Source organism: Peromyscus leucopus, chromosome 1 (genome assembly GCF_004664715.2).
Source record: "Peromyscus leucopus breed LL Stock chromosome 1, UCI_PerLeu_2.1, whole genome shotgun sequence".
Taxonomy (NCBI): Eukaryota; Metazoa; Chordata; class Mammalia; order Rodentia; family Cricetidae; genus Peromyscus; species Peromyscus leucopus.
This window is the reverse complement of record NC_051063.1, coordinates 188,949,897-188,974,347: the sequence shown is the minus strand read 5'-3', so window position 1 is coordinate 188,974,347 and position 24,451 is coordinate 188,949,897. Positions and strand designations below refer to the sequence as shown.

The following is a 24,451-nucleotide window of genomic DNA, read 5'->3' as shown; positions in this document are numbered from 1 at the left end:
GGGTCCCCGAAGTAGCAGCTGTGCAGCCGCTGCCTGCCGAACTCATTGTAAGTTTTCTGCTGCCTGCTGCCTGTGCTCTGGTCAGAGAGAGCAAGGAAGCAATGTTAGGTTAGTCTGTGCCAGTTAGTTCAACCACCGAAGGGGCCTCCATCCCTTCGGCTGGCAATCGGCCCACAAGTCCCAATGCACACACAAGCTCAGGCATAAAACACTCACACATGTGGCCACAGTTCTCACACATTTATACATTTATGAAGATATAACAAATAACACTGACGAACAAGATAGGCAGACAAAAAGGAGAACAAGGGCCCTACAGATGGTCGAGGCAGACAGACGAGAGTCCGGAGAGGGAGCCTCGATAATGCCAAAGACCTATGGATGGGACAGGGAGAATTCAACAGAGTCTCCCGATCCCCAGACGGATCCAAACAGACGGACCCCTCACGGGCATCCTAACAGACGGACCCCTCTCGGGCGTCCTATGACGGGGGGGGGGGGACCTGTGAGGACCCCCGCGTCCTGATGAGGGGTTGGAACATCTTCCAACTCCTCCAGGTCACCTTACAGGCCCGTCCGCCAAGGTGAGCCTGTCAGATTCAACAGCCGGCTTCGGATAAGAAAAGGAAAACAAAGACAAGAAAATGGAGCGCTCTTACCGATCAGTGCAGATGGACCTCCGGAGCTCTTAGGGGTCCCGGCGGGGGGGTCTCTGGGGATCCCGGATGAGCCCCCAAATGTTGTGCCCAGATCATGACCCCCAGAGAGACCACCAAAGACAAGCATGCCAGAATGCAAAAGCAAGGTTTAATTCTGGATATCCAAAAGCAATACAAGCCTAGGCAGGGACTTCGTCCAATACATCCAACACAGTGGAGGCTGGAGGAAGCGCCCACCTGTCTGCAAGCTCAGTTTTTAAAGGGAAAAGTCACAAGGTTACATCATTTAGGGGTGCTAGTACGGGTACAATTCTGATTGGCTTGTGTCTAGGAATTCCAGAAATCACAATTCAGTTTTCCTTCTAAGGAAGTAGTTGCCCACCACCATTTTTCATTGGCTGCCCCTAGATGGGGGCATCTTGTGATTACACAGTCACTATGGAAACTAGGGTTGGGACATTCTATGGTCAAGCAGTTGCCTAGGGGGCCAGGGAGAGGACATTCCATAGTCCGGCAGCCATTACCTCCTGACTACCTTGTGACTCTGTACTTTTACACTTCCTGGTTTCTGGAATCTGAACTGACTGGTCTCAGTAACTTCTGGCCTGTTCTCAAAAGGAGAAATCTTAGGCCTTAATTTTAGGGTGAAAGCATTTTGGTCTTATTTCTAAGATGGCTCATTTTGGTCTCACACCATCTTGTTCCTCTAGTCCTCTCTTTTAGCCCTTCAATCTAGTTCTTCCTCATCTCAGTTTGTTCCTCTCAAGTTCTTACCCATCTAGTTCTTCCATTCTCTTTTCTCTTCTCTCCCTTGAGCCCTGGATGTCCTGGTATATAAAAGGGAGGGTCCGATCTAAATTGTGTAAAGCTATTACTTAACGTCCACCTCTCCTAGATGGTGTCTCCTTGTGGAATTTACCATAAGTCAGGAGACTTGCATGTGGGCTGTTACCATTGTTAGTCCACCTGGGACTAACAATGGGCGCCCACCTGGGTGGAGTTTCCTGTAGTCCTTGAAAGTGGCCAAGGGAGATAATCTGATTCCAGAGAAAGCCTTTCCTGAGGCTGTTCTCCAAATACCTGGAATGTGTATGTCCAGAGAGTGATCAGTCTACACTGTTAGTCCTTCTTAGGGGAAAGTCAATTGGAAAAACTATGAAGGCACACGTGATTTTCATAACAGAATACAGCTGATATATAACAAGCCAAGTAACACCAAAAACTCCTTGGGATTTGGCTTCCTCTGGAGGAATTCCCTGATTCCTCCAGGTAGTGACTTTGCCATAACCAGCTGAGTTATTATGATATATTCCTGTGGCCCGCGGCAAACTTCTGCCCTCCAGGTTCTCCCACTGTTCTGTAAGCCTGTATTTAAGGCCTCTTCCCTTCTTCAATAAAGGATATTCAAAGGAGAAGAATGACCCGTGGTCTTGTCTCTGTTTTAATCCTCAGCCCCTTGCTGGGACATGGTGAATGGGTAGTAGTATGAGCACTACAGTTTCATTTAAGTTTGAATTTTTTTGTTTTTTCTAAGTACTTAAAGAATTTAATTTTCATATCCTGCAATGTCTTCACATCCTTCAGACATTTGCTAGTGTTTTCTGGCCCACAGATAATTTTATTCCCCAATCTTCTTTGGGTTGATTGACGTTCTTTACATGTTTTGACCATTTGGGACATGACTCTGCTTTTTGAGTCCTGTATATTGGATATCATTTAACTTCTTTCCTTAGGGGATACAGATATGGTTTGTATTTTGAGCTAGGGCATTTTAGTGTAGTTTTTATTTGTTTTGGGAATAGGACTTGAGCATCAGAATTTGGGGCATTTGTTTTCTTTTGCTGTGCATTTTAACCCAGGAAGCTGGTATCCCAAGATGAGATCTTAGGTGGGATAACTTGGATCTGATGGGGTCAGAGCACAGGGTCAGATACCAGGGTGCAGCATCCTCCTAGATCCAGGTCTGGTCTAGGCTGGCAGCGAACATGTGGGGAGTGTAGATGTAACCATCCATCTTATTAAATAAGAAGCACAGAACCTTAACATAGTAAAAATGGCAATCTTACCAAAAGCAATCTACAGATTCAATGCAATCCCCATCAAAATCCCAACACAATTCTTCACAGACTTGGAAAGAAAAATACTCAACTTTATATGGAAAAAAAAAAAAAGACCCACAATAGCTAAAAGAATTCTATACGATAAAGTAACCCTTGGAGGCATCACCATCCCTGACCTCAAACTCTACTGTAGAGCTATAGTAATAAAAACAGCTTAGTACTGGCATAAAAACCGACATATGGACCAATGGTGTGAGAACAAAATGAGCCATCTTAGAAATAAGACCAAAATGCTTTCACCCTAAAATTAAGGCCTAAGATTTCTCCTTTTAGGAATAGGCCATTAGTTACTGAAACCAGTCAGTTCAGATTCCAGAAACCAGGAAGTGTAAAAGTACAGAGTCACAAGATAGTCACGAGGTAATGTCTGCCAGACTATGGAATGTCCTCTCCCTGGTTTCCAGGGTAACTGATCACAGAAATGCCTCCACCTGAGGGCAGCCAATGAGAAATGGTGGCGGGTAATGACTCCCTTAGAAATAATTTCTAGAAGTCCCTAGAAGCGAGCCAATCAGAATTGTACCTGTACTAGCACCCCTAAATGATGTAACCTTGTGACTTTTCCCTTTAAAAGCTGAGCTTGCAGACAGGTGGGCACTTCCTCCAGCCTCCACTGCGTTGGATTTATTGGACGAAGTCCCTGCCTAGGCTTGTATTGCTTTTGGATATCCAGAATTAAACCTTGCTTTTGCATTCCGGTATGCTCGTCTTTGGTGGTCTCTCTGGGGGTCACGATCTGGGCACAACAATGGAATCGAATTGAAGACCCAGACATTAATCCATGCACATATGAACACCTGGTTTTTGACAAAGGAGCCAAAACTATACAATGGAAAAAAGAAAGTATCTTCAACAAATGGTGCTGGCATAACTGGATGTCAATATGTAAAAGATTACAAATAGATCCATATCTGTCACCATGCACAAAACTCAAGTCCAAGTGGATCAAAGACCTAAACATAAATCCAGTTACACTAAACTTAATAGAAAAGAAAATAGGAAGCACTCTTGAACACATTGGCACTGGAAACCATTTCCTAAATAAAACACCAACAGCACAGACCCTGAGCACAACAATTATTAAATGGGACCTCTTGAAACTGAGAAGCTTTTGCAGGGCAAAAGACACAGTCAATAAGACAAAAAGACAGCCAACAGAATGGGAAAAGATCTTCACCAACCCCACATCTGACAGAGGATTAATCTCCACAATATATAAAGAACTCAAGAAACTAGACATCAAAATACTGAACAGTCCAATTAAAAAATGGGCTAAAGAGCTAAACAGAGAATTCACAAAACAAGAACTACAAATGGCTGAAAGACATTTAAAGAAATGCTCAACATCCTTAAACATCAGAGAAATGCAAATCAAAACGACTCTGAGATACCACCTTACACCTGTTAGAATGGCTACGATCAAAAACACCAATGACAACCAATGTTGGAGAGGATGTGGAGCAAAGGGAACACTCCTCCACTGTTGGTGGGAATGTAAACTTGTACAACCACTGTGGAAATCACTATGGCTGTTTCTCAGAAAATTAGGAATCGAACTAACTCAAGACCCAGCCATCCCATTCTTGGGCATATACCCAAGGAATGCTGATTGATACCATAAAGATACATGCTCAGCTATGTTCATAGCAGCACTATTTGTAATAGCTAGAACCTGGAAACAACCTAGATGCCCATCAATGGAAGAATGGATGAAAAAAATGTGGTACATATACACAATGGAGTACTACTCAGCAGAGAAAAACAATGAAAGCATGAATTTTGCAGGCAAATGGATGGAACTAGAAAAAATCATCCTGAGTGAGGTAACCCAAACCCAGAAAGACAGTCATGGTATGTACTCACTCATAGGTAGATTGTAGATATAAAATAAAGAACAATCAGACCACAACCCATAGAACCATAGAGGCTATATATATAGCATGGAGGTCCCTCGGACGACTGTGGCTTATAATAAATTTCAGTTTTACTCAATTACTGAAAAAAAAATAGCCAAATGAATGGAAACACATGAACTATGAACGAAAGGCTGAGGGGCCCCCCAGCTGGATCAGGCCCTCTGAATAGGTGAGACAGTTGATTGGCTTGATCAGTTTGGGAGGCAACTAGGCAGTGGGACCAAGTCCTGTGCTCATTGCATGAGTTGGCTGTTTGAAACCTGGAGCTTATGCAGGGACACTTGGCTCAGTCTGGGAGGAAGGGACTGGACCTGCCTGGACTGAGTCTACCAGGTTGATTGCAGTCCTTGGGGGAGGATTTGCCCTGGAGGAGGTGGGAATGGGGGGTAAAGTGGGGGTAAGGGGAGGGTGTGGGAGGGGGAGAATAGGGGAACCCGTGGCTGACATGTAGAACTGAATGGTATTTTAAAATAAAATAAAATTTTTTAAAAAAGTTATAAAATAGCACAGGTCACCCCATCAAGTAGCAGTGCGAACCATCATTAGAGGCAGAGTGTAAATAGAAAAATCAGAAATTATTCATCAGAACACAGGAAATAATACCTTTAATATATATATATAGACTCAAAACCAACAGTGCTGCCTGGCTGTGTTGTTCTGAATCTCCTCTATTTTCATTCACAGTAGTGCTGGAATGACAAGGTCCAGGCACTCACTGGGATGGGCAGAAGGACAGGGCCCTGGGAATTGTGGGTCACAGCTGCTAGCTTGACATGGATCTTCATTAGATGTGCTCTTAATTATGTCACCATACCACTCATTTTTTTAATGTTTCAAATGATTTTCTTTTTTCTTTTTGGTTTTTCGAGACAGGGTTTCTCTGTGTAGCTTTGCACCTTTCCTGGAGCTCACTCGGTAGCCCAGGCTGGCCTCGAACTCACAGAGATCCGCCTGGCTCTGCCTCCCAAGTGCTGGGATTAAAGGCGTGCGCCACCAACGCCCGGCTCAAATGATTTTCTTATAATAAATTGGTTTATTCTGAGCTGCTCACAAATGTAACCATGTATCTGTCTAAGGTTCCAGTGCTGGGGTGTGGGATGAAATTTCCTATTAATGTCATCGTTCTTTCTATGTTCTGTGGAGATGAGTAAATAACCTGGTGTTCTTAATGTAATTCCACGTCATAACTCTTCTGGGTGAATATTTACGGAATATTCTAGGCCTTCTGCAGTCTAAGGAAACACTGGGTTCAGTGAAGTCTCAGGGAAGAGGAGAAGGGCTGGCAGCTGGGAAGCCTATGCAGATAATGCAGAGAACACTTGCATCAAGAGGAGTTGATTTCCGGGCCCATAGAGATGGTCGCAAGTTCCAGGAGCTGTGATGACTTCTTACTTTCTGTGGCACCAGCTCAGATTGCCATGCATACACAGCATACAGGAAAACACTGATATAGATAAATGAAGTAATATCCCCTTTTATTAAACACATATAATTTTTTCTTTGTTAGTATTTGTCTTTTTTTTAGGTTGTTTTTCTTTTTGACGCTTGAAAACTTCGGTTGTGAATCCCCTCATCACTATGATTTCTAGTTGTTAAGAATATATAAATGTTTTGTTGTTATAATTGTATAGTAATTAAGAGCTTAGAATGATACCTCAAGGACCAGCCCTCCCTAAATGAAGTCCACTGTGTTTTCCAGAATGTCTGGACTTAACATAGTATCTTAGCCTTATGAATATCCTATTTTAAAGGTTTCCATGACATATTTTGGGAAAGGGGCATTAAATGGAAGGGTGGGAAATTAGATTGGTTTTATTCCTTTGACTCAGGCTACTGCAATCTTCCTCTAAGAAATATCTAATGTGACTTCTGTCAAATGGCTGGCTCATGTAAGAAGGAACCCGCTTACTCGACCTCAGTTCAAAGCTGAGCTCAAGTTCAGTTAAACAGCTATTCACACTCCTGTTGCTTTCCTGTCCTCTACGTGAAATGGCAGAGTGGCATACATTTTGATTTTCTATATTAGACTTGATGAGCAGAGTAGGCTAAATTGTCGGTTGAGATGATATTTTTCCCAATCAGCAGAATTTCCCACAAGCCATTGCTAGTGCAGGAAAAAGGTACAGAACTGGGTTTCACAGCAGAACCAGGAATGTCACCAACTTCAGGATCGCTGGTGAGTGGGCAATGGGCGTGTGCTGTTTTCTGAACCAGACAGAGTGTGGTAAACAGAATGGTGAGGTGGAGGTGGGTGGGATAGGATTATAGGGCACGTGACAGGAACAGCTCGGTGGTGGGCGGGGCCAGGGCCACTAAGGACAGGAAGGAAGAAGGAAGGTGAACACCCGCCATTACGTTTGGGATTCTAAGGAGCTGCGTGGTTCTGAACAGAAGAGGAGGAAGTATGCCGGTGTCTCATGGGTACGTGAAACCTCCCCACAGCCACATTGCCACATGGGGCATCCCTGGGAAGAAACCAATCACCAGAGCAGTGGTGTAAACCGCAGTCTGCTGGCCCTGAAACTTACCAGGTCTAAGGATCTGATGGGTTGGGAAACAGGAGCAAACACAACTAGAAGTGTGATTTTGTTTTATGCTGTTCATTGGGAAGCTGGATCTGAAATTCTGCTGTGGATATATTAACCCTGTCCATAAATTTTAGATCATGTGAACTGGATCTTATCTTGTTTTTTGTTTTTTTAATTCATTTTATGTTTGCCAGGATATTTATAGAAGAATTATCTGATGAAGGACTTCTTTTATCTGTTGTTTGTAAACATGATTGTTTTGCTTGGTGGCAATTACAAAGCCCCTGGACTTTAAATGCATTTATGCTTTCTTGCTTGCTTGCTTTTTTTTTTTTTTATTAAAAAAAAATGTCCCTGCTGGCCAGAAGAGGGCACCAGATCTCAAAGGGCATGTCCTTTGTCTTTGGGGACTAGTCATCCCAGAGAGCTTTTAGACACTAGTCACATAAGAAGCCACTGCAGATTTGATTGAATCAGAAAGTACGTTGTGGCAAGCTTTAAAACTATGGTTGTGAATATTAACATTTACTAAGCAAACTTTTTTCTCCAAGTAATTTTCTCTCTGGGACTTAGAATGTGAATCCTGAGATGTGTTTTCATATGCTTTGTACTTAAACTGCAGTGTGTATGCATGCTGTGAAAGCCTGTCAGGTCTTGTTTTTTTACAGTTATAAGAAGTAATAGATTAGAACAAAATTAGAAAGCATCTGTTAAATAATTCTTATCACTCAACCATATACAAAATTGACTGTGTCTTTTGTCTCCTTTTTCCAAGAAAAACCATTTTCACATAATACATGAACAGATTGGCTTGGTGTTATTTGGCTTTATTTTGTTGAATAAGTATATCACTCTGTTGCTGTGTTGGGCTCAGATCTCACTGTGTACACCAACCTGGTCCCCCAAGGGATCTGCCTGCCTCTGCCTTCTGAGTGCTGGGATTACAGCAAGGCAGGAACACAGATGGCTCTAATACTCACTCCTGGTTTTTAATTCTGTGGTTTGTTGGCACTCAGTGCTATGACTTTGTATTGCTCTCAGGAAGAGCGGCAATGCCTGGATCCTTGATCAGGCTTTGTACAGTTTGCAGAATTGCAGAAGTCTGAGTTTTCTGTTTTTGTTTTGGTTTTTTTGTATGTGAAACTAGTGTTCTTCCAGTCTCCATTGGTCCTCCTCAGGATTCCAGGGTAATATACTCTGCAAGTATGTGAGCTTTATGTGAATGAGTCGTCTCACAGAGGAAGTGAAAGGAAATTGCATTGCATGATATTATGTTCTTTTTGTTTGTCCTTTTAGGAGATATTAGTCTTTTGTTTTTGTTCTATGATGAATTCAGAAAGACAGTGGTGTCTATTACTCCGATTGTTCAGGTCTATTTCACCCTTGAGCTGTGATTAGAAATAGTGGGACTCAAGTTATGGTAACTGAAAATGAGCCCCAAATATTTTTGGTATTCTGAAACTGCATGATATCCGGGGAGTCATTTGGAGAACCCATTACTTTGTTTTCTTTTTATCTAGTGAGCACAGTACTGTGTTAGAAATCCAGGTGCTTCCTGAACAATCTTTCTCTTCTGTAGGTTTCATTGATAAAGCCAGACCTTCAGTTTTGATGTAGAACCTTGCGCCCTGGTAGGTGGAGAGAAACAATACAGTATGAAATATATCAAGTATTTGGAGGTATTGATGTAGGAGTGTTGAGCAGTTCAGTGACAGTTGAAACAGAATGGGGGATGGCTGTTGATATGACTCGACATTTAATAGCCCTTGCTTTTCTAGAAAAGGACATGGGTTCCTTTCCCTGTACCTACATAGAGGCTGATACCAATCCATAAATTCAATTCCAGAGATCTGATGCTTTTTTCTTACTTCTGTTCACACTAGGCATAAACACAGAGCTCTTACATACATGCTGCAAAACACTGAAACCCATTAGCTAAAATACAATATCTAAGGAAAAACTTTTAAAAAGGACATGCAAATGATATTTGAGATTGCTTTTTTGAAATTTTATTTCTCTGGAAATGATTCTGGCATATTCTACTATAAATAATTATCTTATTGTATATGTTATTGGATTTTGATATGAGTCACTGCTAGGAGAAAATATAATTGATTTGACTATGCATGACAGTATTGATTTTCACATCCTATTCCACTATCTTTTGTATTTTCATACAAATACTAAATGACTTTCACTACTGGAATTTTAGCATCTTGTAAAATTAGGAAAATTGGTGCCTCTGGGTTTGTTTCCTGACCTTTGACATTTTTGGTAGTTTCTTTAGATTCCACTCCATTTCTTATTTCCCACAATGATGCCTTTAGGACCTTCCTAAGAATTGCTTAGTACCTCTGCAGAGTTTGAAATGTGTCTATATTGTCTTTTCTGTGACACCTACTGTTGTCTTTCTTCAAGTCAATTCTCAATGGCTTCCATTGCTATAACTTTTAAAATATTTTGAAATGTTGTTTTGTTCTTCTGATAGTTTTTGAACTCGGTGCTTTCTTAAAATTTCATGTGAACTTAGCATAACTTTTTCTGTTTTGCAGAAATTACCCATTCCTGTAGAAATAAATTGCTCAGAATTCTTATCCAAGAGAAAGTATCTTTCAGTTGTGTTCTGCTGTTTGAATGAGAATGTGATAGCTGAATGTCAGTGTTCATATGTCATATATGTATTCTTCTGTTTTCCATCTGATTTTTGTATTCATATGCATGTTGGTCAGTGAGTAGCACATTTTTGCAAGAAGGCACTATAATTAGTCATTTCCTACATGACCACATGTGTAATATAGTTGAATCTTATGTGAATTTTTACTTGTGTGGTTCTTGAAGAAGCTGTACCGTGACGTGCATGGTGGATGCAGTCAGTTGGATTCCCCCTAACACCATGCCTCTTAGTTCTTTATTTTACATTGCCTGCAGGATTTGTTGTAGAGGAATTTGAGTGTGCACACTGACTTGGCAGAGAGGGGATTTCAGTGCGTACTAGGTGAGTATTTTTTTCATGCCTAATAGTGTGTAGTATTTTTTAACTTTGTAGTAATTGGCCATTATAACTTTTTAGCACAGATTCATTCAAATCATTTGCTTCTTCCTTGAATTGATTATTATTTCGTTACTTTGGGAGTTTTTTGTTTTTGTCTTTGAAGACAGGGTTTCTCTTGTAACCCTGCTGTCCTGGAACTCACCAGGCTGGCCTCAAACTTGGAGATCCATATGTCTCTGTCTCCCAAGAGATGAGATTAAAGGTGTGCTGCACCATCACCCAGCTTGCTTTGTGATATGTTTTTCTTTATGTATGACATATTCTGGGAATTAATTATGAAAAACTACCTAATAAACTTATGTGCTCTACAGGCTGGTTCTTCTAATTTTTATTCTTATTTTTTCTATGTATGTTTTTAATTGTGTATATCCATTTTATCACTTTACTCTTCCAACACTTATGAAGGTCTGTCATTCATTATTTTGTGGGAGAGAATCAACACAGGTTTATATTTTATTGTCTGGATAGGTACTTTTCCTATTACCTTTTGTTGAGGCTGCCTGTTATGCTATTATTCTTTTGGTGACGTTTGCATGGTCATTGCTCTGGTTCTTTCTGGATCTGCTGCTCTGTTGCATAGGGCTGTATATCTATTCTTCTGACACTCCCATGTTCTGTTGGTCATGTGGCTCTGCAGTGTCATCTGGAATAACAGCTAGGATGACCTCAGGTTTGTTCTATGTACTTGGGGCTGCTCTGTTTCTTTGTGCTTCGATTCTTTGTGCTTCCACGTAAAGTTGGTTTTTGCCTGACTACTTTTTGTGAAGTGTATTCAATGTAGTGAGTGTTTCATAGATTACCTCCCTATTCTGCTAATACAATCTTTGTCCTCTCTTCTGTTGTGTTCCTGGGATTTGAACCAGGTCATATGGATTTCATCTATGGCTGTGCAGTCAGCACTCACTATCTTAGTTAGGGCTTCTATTGCTGCTATGAAATACCATAAGGAAAAAGCAAGTTGGGAAGGAAAGGGGTTATTTGGCTTACACTTCAGCATTGCTGTTCATCACTGAAGGAAGGCAGGACAGGAACTCAAACAAGGAAGGAATCTGGAAGCAGGAGCTGATGCAGAGGCCATGGAGGAGAGCTGCTGATGGGCTTGCTTTCCCTCGCTTGCTCAGCCTGTTTTCTTACAGAACCCAGTACCACCAGCCCATGGATGGCACCAACCTCAATGGGCTGAGCCCTCCCCCATTGATCACTAATTGAGAAAATGCCTTACAGCTGGATCTCATGGAGGCATTTCCTCAACTGAGGCTCCTGCCTCGCTGATGCCTCTATCTTGTGTCAGGTTGACACACAAAACCAGCCAGTACACTCATTAATTCTCTGTGTGTAACCAGTTAAAAGTCCCAGCAATAAGTTGTCCGTTATGTACAAAGGTTCTCGGACACTGGCTGAAAGCAGTACCAGGCTGTGTTTTGAACAGAACCAGGTAAAGTCAGCTTGAGTACTGGTCCATGTAGCAAAATGTCCTGAGTGGACTCCCTCCCACGGCCTGTCACTCTCATGGTCATGTTTCCTGTGTAATTCACATATTTCCTGTTCTTAACTAGCCGATAATTTAATTGAATAGTATTTCATTACCTAGGAAAGTGTCTTCACACTTACGGCGCTGTTTTGGGAAACCAAGGGAAAGAACCTCCAAGTGTACAGTTTTAGAAACAACCTTTGTGTGCAAGGCTGAAACAAACAGGATGAGCCAGAGTATGTTTCCACTCTGAGTCCCAAGGTCAGATAAACAGTATTTTATATCCTTCTGTCTACCTGCATGTCTCACATCTTCTCCACATTCCAGCAGTTCTGGGTGATGCTGCAAGCCGCAGAAATATATGAAGTAGGAATTCAGATGATGATGACAAAGCTGTACCTGCCGGAGTTAAGGACTCTTCCAGAGGATGAGGCCAAGGCTCAATGAGTCTTACTGATACTGACTTTGGTTATTAGCTGTGTCCTGCTATGAATTTCTTGTGTGCTATGTGGCTTTTCCATCATTTACTGGGCACAATTTCCTCTCTACAATTAAAGTATTTATATAACTTTCTCCATCTGTGCAACAACAGACACAGTCAAAATCCCAAATTTCAGGCCTTTCTGTAATTATCGTCATTAGCAGCATCTGGTCCGGAACTTCCCAGGACAGACAAAAGTATCTTATCTGAGATACCTCACAGGTTCTCTAAGAATAGACTTAAGCAAAAAAAAAGCCAGGCGGTGGTGGCACATGCCTTTAATCCCAGCATTCAGGAGGCAGAGATCCAGGCGGATCTCTGTGAGTTCGAGGCCAGCCTGGGCTACCTAGTGAGTTCCAGGAAAGGCGCAAAGCTACACAGAGAAACCCTGCCTCGAAAAACCAAAAAAAAAAAAAAAAGAATAGACTTAAGCATCCAGATTATCTGTTTGAGAAGGCCTGGCAGATGTGCTAATTAAGCTTAACTTTCTAAATCTTATCTCTAGTTTTAGATCTCCTTTTAAAATTACCAGGTGTGAGCTGGGCAGTGGTGATGCACGCCTTTAATCCCAGCCCTTGGGAGGCAGAACCAGGCAGATCTTTGGGAGTTGGAGGCCAGCCTGGTCTACAGAGCGAGATCCAGGAAAGGTGCAAAGCTACACAGAGAAACGGTGTCTCGAAAAAAAAAAAATTACCAGGTGCATCTAGCTTTGATGGAAGTTGCCTATCCAAGTTGCCTAGCAACTGGGCACACTTCCCTTGCCCTGCCAGAAAATGGCAGATAGCTTGGATAGATAAGGAGCCACAGGAACAAAGAAGGCAGTTTTATTTTCACACATGACCTAGTGACTTATAGGTTCTATAGGCTCTTAACATTTCAACTAAACACTTCCAAGATTATAGTTTGACCACATAAACCCCCTATGCTTAGATAATAACTGAATTTAGCCCTTAGTTGATTCATTTCCCCATTAGTCACTTCTCTTTTGGGTTGCAGACGATAGCTAACAATTACTGCTCTTTTGTGTGAGTCTTATTGCCCTTCCTTTTGACCCTGGGGAATTCAAGCCTGGTGACCTTGCCATAGCCAGAGCATTACTATTGCATGGGTATATAACTGTAAACCTCAGAGACTTGAGATGCATTTTACTGGAAAACCAGATGGAGAATTAGAAGGATGAGATGGAAGATGGGGAAGAACTAGGTGGGTAAGAACGAGAAGAGAGAGACCAAGATGGGGTAGAACTAGATGAAGGAATTAAGATAGCATTTAGAGGGCACAGCAGATAAATGTAGAGAGAAATCTGGCAAGAAGGGAGCTAGGCCTGAGAGCAGAATAGAAGCTATGTAGAGAGAGAACTGACTCAGAAGACTAAAGTAAATGGACTAAAGAATGTCGTGGACCTAGATTCATCCCATATCATCTAAGATTGATTATCAGCTGGTTATAGATTCTTTTACAGACCCCAGGAGAGGGCTATCAAGGGACTGGACCCTAATAGTCTCATTAGAGTGACATAGGTCCTGACTGTCTATCTTAAATTTGTTTAATACAGTTTGCTGAATTATCTAATATGCTGAAATTTTTCCCCCAACAAAAAAAAAATATACCAGAATGCATTTACAGTCTGTAGGTGAGAAGGGAGGATATTAGTTACAGATAAGACATCGTGGCACACCACGTGAGTGATGTCCAGCCTGTTACTGATTTTCTCTGGTAGCTCTCCTGGGTCTGCGATACATCAGTGGATGGATATATCATGCCAGGCAGTTTGAGAGTGTGCCACTTTGTGTCCACATCTGGTAAGGTCATTGACACTTCTTCTTCCCCCTCTACCTTGTACAGCAACTTTTGTTTCCAGGAATGCTACAATGAGAGGTCTCTGATATTTCTTAGATACTGGGGTCATCTTAGTGGTCAGCTGTCTTCTCACCCTCATCTTGTTCATATGTAAAACACCAACTGATTTAAAGCATGAGTTTTAAGCCCTCTTTCAAAGATTATCAGAACTGAGCTTTCTCATGGAACATTTATAATTTTTGAAGTTAAGAATTATATTTCTTATAATTTGGAATAAGTTGCCTTCTGAAATCTTTTTACCCCTTTAAAAAATTGAGATATTTCCCCCATTTGCATCTTGCTGTGGGTAACAATTGATTCAACATGCCAAGTTAATGTGGACAGAGTGGACACCCATGTCTCTGTCCTGAGGAGATTGCAATCTTTGCAGTTTTCCTCATTTAGTAAAATTTTAGATTTATTTACATGGATTCTATTGGTTTTTATGCTGAGATGTGTTCCTGCTATTCCAAGATTTTTGAAAATTCTGACAATGACCAAATGTGAAATTTATTCATAGGCCTTTTATGGGTGTATGGATATGATCATGTTCCTTCTGCCAGAGTCTGGATATTCAGGGATTTATTGTTTTCTTCTGCTTTATTTGTCTCTAGTTTTTTTATAGCGTTCTTCCCATATTTTGTTTGACTTTTCATGTTCTTTATTAATTTTCTCTACTTTTTTGTTTGTCTTTTCCTCAATTTCATTTTTGATTTCTTCTTTAAAAGCCTCTAGCATCTTCATGACCTTATTCTTAAGGTTGCTTTCTTCTGCTTCTTCCATCTTGTGATGTTCAGGTCTTGATGTTGGAGGAGGGCTAGGTTCTGGTGATGCTGTATTGCTCTTCAGTTTGTTGTATGTACTTCTGCCTTGATGTCTGCCCATCTCCTTGTGGATTCGTTCTTGGGCTTATCAGTGCTCTTGGTCCAGACAGAGCTGACAGATTGGTATTATAGGAAACCACTCTTGGTCCAATGTGAGGTGGCAGATTCTGCTTCTCAGAAAGCCATTCTTGGTCTAATTAGGGCTGGCAGACTCCCTGTCTACCGAGTTTACTCTTGGTCCAATGACGGCTCCTTGTCCAATGAGATCTCTCTTTCTCTGGGCTGGGTGGGAGCTCTCTGGGCCTGATGGGAGCTCTCTGGGCCAGATGGGAGCTGCGGGGTGCTCACTAAGTCTCAGGAAGTGGCGGGGGTCTCAGGTGGATGGGTGTGGGGGCAGGGCTTGTAGATTGCAGGGTCTGCCGGGGGGAGGGGGTCTTGGAGAAGGGGAACCTTCAGGCAGGGCCCCCACCTGATGGCCAGAAACTGGGGCCAAGTTGGGCGGATCTTCCCCAGGAATGGCTGGTGCCCAGGGATGGGACCTAGGGGCAGGCCTCCCTGGGTATGACCCCACGCACTCACCTCTAATCCGGATGGGAGCTCCAGGCCGGATGGGAGCTGGGGGCTGGTCTCCCAAATGTAATTTTTACAGCCAAAACTTAACAAGAATAAAATTGTAAAATCCTAGTCTTATTAAAGCTACTTACTTGTTATAACTATTAAATTTGTTATAACTATTAAGGATGTGAAAGTTAATCTTCAGTCACTTTATAAATGATCAAATTCTTTAATGTGCTCAAATATGTGCTTGTAATAATGTTAAGTACAAATGTAATTCATTTTTATGGACAAGCTTTATTTAGCCTTCTGTGTATGTTTTCAAGGTTAAGTCTAAAGCAGGCAACTAAAAGCAAGTCAAGTTTATTTAAAAATCAAGTCTACTGAAATAATTAAATGTTGACACTCAAACTCCTCAGAAATCTGCTGAATATGCATTTACAATGTTTAATTAGAAAAGCTTCCCATGATAGACAAAATTGCTAGTTCCTAATGGCAGCCCCAAGATCTCCTCCACAGAAGTAGATAGGGCACAACTGACTGCACCACAATTTTGGTAATGCTGATCACTGGGCATAGAACTGTCCCATGTCTCACCTGCCAGCAGTACCTTACCAGAACTGTGTGCAAGCAGTACACTGGAGAATTGCCTGCCCCTCCTTACTTCCCAAGGTAGGCCAGTCTCTCAATTTCTCATCCACCCACCCATCAAAAAAACTGTGTCAGATCTTCCAGGTCTACCAACTGAAATCTAATGCAATGAAACACTTAATGCTGTCCTATGTGACTATCAAAGACCTTTGACCTCTGCCCTCAAGACCACCATGGAGAAGCCTAAAGTAACCATCTAGGTAATTCTCTGTCATTGTACTTTATAGGGAAGATAATTGGCTTATACTTCCTACTCAGATTTATCCTTCTCAGATCTCTGATGATGATGACTGACTGACTCTAGCTTTATTGGTTTAACAACAGCAAGCACACAACTGCCTGGTCGTCTTTCATAGGTAAAAATCAGGACTTGCTTTTCCTTGGGCTTCTAGGTCTTCTAATGTTCTAATATTAGTCAAATGAAAGCAAGATTTTCTTCTAAGCTCCTTAACTTTACCTTCTGGTCCTAGTCTATATTTGTTCCATAAGATTTCCAGTTAACTAATGACAGTGAACTGCTCCAAACACAACAGCCTTAAGTGATTCTTTGAAATTAGGAAGCTCTTGATGTGCTGAAATCCAATGTAAAGCAGATGCTTCTGACAAAATTTCCTACCAGCTTGAGCCCCAGCTTTGAACCAAAGCTTCCTGCACTTCACTAACCTCAGGTGTGCTAGAAATAAAAGCACATGGACAGCAAACCAGGTGTACCTTGTGTCCTCTGGATTTTGACTGGCATTCTAGCATTCCTGGACCCTGAAAACAATGTCCTATTTCAGCTGAGAAGCAGTTATAAAAGAGACTACATCACTCCTTACAATTAACAAAAGGCTGGAATGTTAGGTCCAAAGGAAACTAGTTCCCCTCTACCAAAGCAGCCATTTCCCTGTCATTGTCAAAAGGGAAAAGTGACTATCTGTGGTACTTACTAGCATACTAAAACATCCAGGGTACTTCAGTATTGCAAATATCTGTAAAATGTCAGAGAGTTACAAAAAGGTTTACATAAGATAGGCGCTAGGATCTGGTTGAAAGTCTTAATTAAAATATCAACCATTAACCCTACATAAATGTGAATCAATTATTTGATTCATATGATATAGAGCCAGTGGAGAATGTGATGTTATAGAAACTCCATTTTATGGTAGGTATCCATCTTGGTACCTAATCCATTTTTCTCTGATTCGAATCCCTGGAAGATAAATTTTCAGTAACCCTGATTCAATGACACCCAAAAGTGTACCGTCATGACTGTCTATTTGTTGTATTGGTTGTCTGTATGTGCCTGTAAGTTGCTTACAGATACCCCAAGTTTGTTGGAGGATTGCCTTTACCACTTAACTGGGCAGAACAGAACAGGTTTTGCTTACCTGTGTAGACACTGAACTTGTTGTTTTTCTCTTTAAAAACCCTTCCTCTTACTCTTCAAGCATGATAATTTCAAAGTTGACTGAGAAATTATTCATCTTGGTAGTAGCTAATCAATAAATTTAATTTATAATTGGATTGAGTCTGTGGTCTTTTCCCAGGTATCAAAAATTCCATATTGTGACTCCAGATTGTGATTGTGTGTTCATATTGGATACAATTTTCTATGTTTAGTCAAAGAAAAGAGCACCCTCTCCTGCCCTTTCTTCCTATCAGTATGGAAGCAGTCATTTTCCTGAGCAGTAGCTTTTAATGCTGTCATTTCAACTTAATCCTTGCCTTATGATGACATATGAAGAACACAGTGTGGAATTATTCATTCATGATGCACTCCTGTCTCAAGGCTGCATTCTTCCTCTTAGAAACCTCAATTCATGAAGGCAACTCTTCTCACCTGCCTTTCATGACACAACCACTGCCCATCCTCCAGTACACATTATTTTCTATTCCTAACCCCACTGATGCTCTTGTTCCCACTCCAATGTTGCTTGTAGAGACAGTTTGAACTTCATTAAGCAGTTTTTTGTGTATTAGTCCATTGTATGAAGAAAACCTAAGTATCCATTTCACTTTCTTAGTTACCATGCATTCTTTTTGTACTCTAACTGAGCAGCTCTGCACTCCATGAAATCCCTGTGTCATTTTTCCTGGTTAATTTCTGTGCTCCTGGAATCTCTTTCAGCATGTTTGCTTATTTCTAAATTATTAAATATTTAATTATGTTTCCCTCTAGCACTTTTAGCATTTCAAGTTTTTCAGGGATATCCTTGATCTGATTTGTGTTGGTTTTCATGTAGGGGGAGAAATATGGGTCTAATATCACTCATTTACACATAATAGTCATTTTCCCTGCAGAGAATATTTAAAAGACTCTCTTTTCCTGGGTTTGTCTTTGACCTATTCAGCTTACTTAAACCCTCTGCTTTATGTTTTTTTTTCTGGAATCTCTGTTCTGTTCAATTTTCTACATATTTCTTTATTTGTAGGTCCATGCTGTCTTTATCCTTGTGCCTCTGTATTATGATATCAAATCCTGTGATACCCCAAGGAATACACTTTCTTCAATATCATTTTAATATTTGTGATGTTCCTGTGTCTATGTAACTATTTCCATAGCTACTTTTGTGGAAAATACCAGTATTTCCCATATAGGATTGCTCAGTTCTGCGGGTTGCTGTTAATAAGATAATCATGTGCAGGATAGTTTTAAGTCAACTTGACAGAAGCTAGAGTGATTAGAGAGGAGAGAACCTCATTTGAGAATATGTCTCCATAAGAATTGGCTATAGGGTATTTTCTTAAGGGTGATTGGTGAGGAATGTACAGTCTATTGTGGGTGGTTCCATTCCTGGACTTGTGGTCCTGTCTTCTATAAGAAAGCAGGCTCCATAAGCCATGGGTGACAAGCTGGTAAGTCACACCTCTTCATGGCTTCTGCACCAGCTCCTGCCTCCTGGTTCCTGCCATGTTTCAGCTCCTGTCCTAACTACCTTCAGTAATTAAAAATGATATGGAAGTGTGAACCAAATATACTGTTACCTCTCCAACTTGCTTTTTGGTTATCATGTTCCATGGCAGTTGTAGGAACCCTCACCAACACAAACCATATACACCATTTTGTTAATCAGTCAATGTGCATGCAAGTCCATTTCTTTGTGTACTATTATTTTTCATTTTTTTCTGAATGCTTTAAAAATTTCTTTATAGAAGCAAATTCATTGTTATTTAGCATTCTTCTTAGTTCTTTTGGAAGCAGCTTGAATGTCTTTAATTCCTAAATTATTTTGCAAATTGTCATTATTAATAAATAGGAAACATATTGATGTTGTGTGTTATTTTTTTCTCTTTAATTATATGTAAAGCACTTATCAAATCTATGATTTTTCCCAAGGTGAGTATAGCAAGTTTTATATGTGATCACATCATCTTTAAAAAGGAATTTGGTGACTTTGCTACCTGTTTATCCTTAATTCTTTTTGGTCATTCAGATTTTTGTGATTCTCTCCTATGGCTCTGAATTCAGTAAGACTGGAGATTGTATGCACCTTCCTCTCCTTACGGTTTTCCAGCTCATGCTGTTCATCTTTCCTGTTGTACTCTTGGAATTGTTGTAGTACTCTTACCCTTGTCTGTGTTCAGCTGTATTCCATTTCTTCCTGTTACCTTTAGCAGTTTATTATAAAATCTGTTGGTTTGTCTTATGGCATTTCCATTCTACCAGGATTTTGATGTCATGGGTTTCATATTTGTTATGTGTTTTTTTTCCTAGTCTGGTTTGTAATACTACTGGTAATAATTTGCTTCATTCTAGTTAGAAATAGTAGTTTAATGGTTTATTTGTTGGACATAGTCTGTTACTCCCAAGCTCCTCTATTCATTAATTCCTTTTATAAAGGAATTAATATATATATTATAAAGGCATTATTTCCTGTGTTCTGATGAATAATTTCTTTCTGATTTTTCTATCTACACTTTGCCTCTAATGATGGTTCGCACTGCTACTTGATGGGGTGACCTGTGCTATTTTATACCTTTTTTATTTGCCCTTTCTTCTCTGTGAATTTTAAGAGCTCATGTTTCTGGATGCAATGATGAGGTCCGTAGTCATTTTCTTTCTCCATTCCAAATATGTTTTTCAATTCTGTATGTAGGAATGTTGAAAAGTTTACTGCTATCATTTTGGTTTTAAGTCTTTTTATGTGATTGGGCATTATCCATAACAGTTGAATTAATTTGAGCTTTGTATTTTTGACATCTTGATGTGACGTTTCACCAAGAATTCTGGTCTGTGTTTCTGATAGAGAAACTGAGTGAAAAGCAACAAGAAGAATGAATGCTTCTGTGATGAGTGCTCCTCAGGTCAGTGTCATGTCCACGTTTCTTTGCAAATTTTTTTTGTTATTGAAGCTATTCAAGACTTTAATTCTCTACCTCTAGTAATGTTACCTAAAGTCTTTATTTTCTAAAATTTATCTTTGTTTTTCCTCTGATAATCAAGAGTAAGTCTTTAGATCATTCATCTATGTAGTGCAGTCTGATCCCACTATATTTTCACTCTATTTTAAACTGTGAGGACATAACATTTTCTTGGAATTAATACCTGCCATTCTGAAAGAGAATCTATTATAAATGGTGCTCCTATGAAATATATTGACAGTTTCTACATAGAATGGAATGTGTTCTTTTATATTCATGAGGAAGGAAGTTTCAAGTGCCTCATAGATTGAATTTTTTGGATGGTCAGATTTCCAGAAACATGCTTATGAGTGTTTACATGCAAATACATTGACCTTCTTCTTTCACTGACATCACTGAGCAATTTATGCAAAAGTACAATTAGAAGAGATTCACTGACTTGAATCCAAATAGTAAATATTACAGCACTCTAGAGAGCATGCAATGGAAAGAATAACGTGTCTTTCTCTTTCCATAAAATGGATTTGTCTATGAGAATCCTTGTATCTCTTTTTGGCATTTTATGTCAAACAGTGATGATGGGTGTGTTGACACCTCAAATCTATCTGTCTCAGGACAGGTTCTGTACAGTTCTCAGTAGACAGATGATTATTTTTGTCTTTCTCTTTTTACTTTTCATAAGGGTCATATGTACTGCTGTCTCCCACTTTTAATTCTATCATGTGAAATATATTCCTAAGAATTTTCTAGACAGCATTGACTTGTTGCTATGCTTCAGGCATCAATTTCCAAGCATTAATGGATGTCCCTCTTAATTACTTTGCTGTCTTTATTTTTTGGAGGAAGAAGATTCCTTCCACCCTATGCTTTCCTTTTTGCTGAAGCTATTTTTTTTTGGTAGGGAGAAATCCTTAACAGTAGTCGTGATGGTTCTGTTTTCTCTCTCTCTCTCTCTCTCTCTCTCTCTCTCTCTCTCTCTCTCTCTCTCTCTTTCTTTCTCTCGTTCTCTCTCTTTCTGTCTTTCTCTTTGTCTCTTTCTTTCTCTCTCTCTCTCTCTCTCTCTCTCTCTCTCTCTCTCTTCTCTCTCTCTCTCTCATTTTCTTGATTTTCAAGGCAGAGTTTCTCCGTGTCATTTTGGTGCCTGTTCTGGATCTCACTCTGTAGACCAGGCTGGCCTCAAACTCACAGAAATTCACCTGACTTTGCCTCCTGAGTGGTGTGATTAAAGGTGTGTGCCACCACCACCACCACCACCACCACCACCACCACCACCACCACCCGACTCTATTTCTTTCTATACAATAATATTCTATGTTATTAGAACTCAACATATAAGTGTTCATCTGCATATTTTTATGGACACTGCATGATGCCTTATGCCACTAGATGCCTGTGGTTGGCACCAAACCCTTGGCACTGAAGTCAGGCATTGTCAGGAGCTGCCATGTGTGTAGAGAATTAAATTATGTTTATCTTCAGAAACAGTAAGTGCCTTTAACCTCTCAGTCATTTCCCAGACAATGGGTTTACATTTTTGTGCACATTTGTGACAGAGACAGTATATAACCTTGCATCTTCTAGCTTTCAACAGTGAAGAAAGAATTACAGGTGATAATTATCTATGCAGCCTAAAATACTGCTAAATGAATGAGCTCTAATACTGAAGAAGTGAATAAAGTAGAAATTAGAAGATTCAAATTTTTAACCCAATCTCATGACAATAATGTAAAATTAGTGAAAAGTTAGTGTAATCATCATTCAGTTTAATACGTTATTTCATTCACAGAAAATGTTTCTACTTCATTTGAATGCATTGTCAGATATGCCATTTATTTACATATGTATTTCTCATTCTGTAGCGAAACACCATATGGAATATATGAAATTGTTATATTCTGTATTGCTTGTGTCCACTTTTAGAAAACTGTAAATAATATTCATTCTTTCTAATACTTCATGGTTGTGAAGATATTCTCATAAAATAACTTTACAAAGTGTTTGATTCTATGTGTTGTTTGGGATATTGGATGTGTCCAGTGATGTCACAGTGCTTACTCTTTAAAGAAAAAACAAAACAAAACAAAACTCTGATTTTAATTCATCCATGAATCTGAAATCTATCTTCTACCTATTTGTTATATAGAAATGTTGCAGCATTGTACCTGGGTCTCAGAATGTGAACTGAGAATTTTAGAACAGAGTAAGTTGGGACCCAGTTGCAGACAAGATTAATCTACAGTTGTAGAATTTGGAAAAATAGCTTTGCTCATCATAACTTGACCATCTGAGATGTGACACTGGGGTCCTGTTTGACAGTAACAAATAAAGATACATTACAGCCTCTTGTGCTCAAATTTGTATCTTTCATAGTGTAACACATTTATTGATTTTGAGACTGTTATGTCACCCCATTTTCACAGAGATTACAAATACAGTAAAAACTGACTAGCTTAGAAAGTATCTTTAATTAAAATTTAATTTTATGTATGTAAGTATATTTGCCTGAATGTATGTGTGTGCTCTGTATGCCTCCTGCCTGTAGAGTTCAGATGAGTTGCATTCGCTCTTATAGAACTGGGGTTAATATTTGTTGTGAAATGCCTTGAGGGTGGTGGGAACATATACATTTTAAAGGACTTTAAAAGTCTTTACATCTTGTATAATATTAGAGGGACCAGCCTTAATATTATACATCCCAGGAGCTCAGGAGAGAGAACGACTAACGGCGAGGACTATTTTCAGGAAATAGAATCTCAGCACACCGAGCTCTGTAGTCCACTTGCTTTAATTCCTCTGGCATAACATCCTTTATACACAGCTTCAGTTCTGTTCTCGTGCCTAGTTCCTATCTTGCCTGATTTCTCTCTGTTTATCTATTGCTCCCTGTAAGTTCTATCGTAATCCTCTTGTCTTAATTCTGCCACATCTAGGTCCTTTTCACCTTGTTCTTACCCAGCTAGTACTTCCCCATCTGGCTCTTCCTCATCTTCCATCTCCTTCCTCTAGTACTCTCTTCTAGCCCTTCAATCTACTTCTTCCCCATCTCAGTTTGTTCCTCTCAAGTTGTTACCCATCTAGTTCTTCCATTCTCTTTTCTCTGTCCTTCACATGCCCTGGAAGTCCTGGTATATATGCACTTACAAGCATTATTCCCTTAGCTGTGCAAAGCCAGGCTTCCAGGGTCAAACAGAGGGGTGATAAGAATTACATAGGGAGGCAATAACTGTTAATTATCATTGCAACCCCAAAAGAGAAGTGACCAATGGGGAAGTGAATTAATTAAAGTCTAGATTCAGGTAATATCTAAGAAGAGGGCTCTTATGTGCTCAACTATAATCTTAAAGGTGATTGGCAGAAAACGTTAAGAATCTATAAGTTGCTAGGTCAATGGGAGAAAATAAACTGTCTTCTTTTTTCCTGTGGCTCCTATCTGTCCAAGCTATCTGCTGATTATCTGCAGGGTGGGTGAAAGTGTGCTCAGTCACTAGGCAACCTGTGTAGAGCTAGATGCCTCTGGTGATAGTTAAAGGGAGATCTGGAACTGGAGGTAAGATTTGGGAAAGGAGGAAGTAAAGCTTAACTGGCACATCTGCCAGGCCTTCTCAAACAGGTAGCCTGGATGCTTAAGTCTGTTCTTAGAGAGTACAGAGGTATCTCTGATAAGGTACTTTCCTCCATCTGGGGATGGACCTGTCCAGTTGCTGCCAATAATAATAATTACAGGGAGGCTTGAACTGGGGTACTGGCTGAGCATAGCTGTCAGCACAGAAGGTTATCTGAATATTCCTAGAAATGGTTAGGTAAGGAGTTAACGTTCTATAAAGAGAGTAAGGCTGTAAGAAAGGAGGGTCTGAACTAAATTGTGTAAAGCTATTACTTAAGGTCCACCTCACCTAGGCGGTGTCTCCTTGTGGAATTTACCTTAAATCAGGAGACTTGCATATGGACTGTTATTACTGCTAGTCCTTGAAAGTAGCTAGGGGAGATATGATTCCAGAGAAAGCCTTTCCT

At 40.2% G+C, this 24,451-nt stretch overlaps 1 protein-coding gene across 1 annotated transcript in view; it reads left to right on the top strand.

The window, feature by feature from the left end:
• The window catches only part of LOC114683972 (zinc finger protein 420-like), a 593,185-nt gene that overhangs the window by 302,278 nt on the left and 266,456 nt on the right, over positions 1 to 24,451 (top strand). The gene's annotated exons all lie outside the window — the stretch shown is intronic.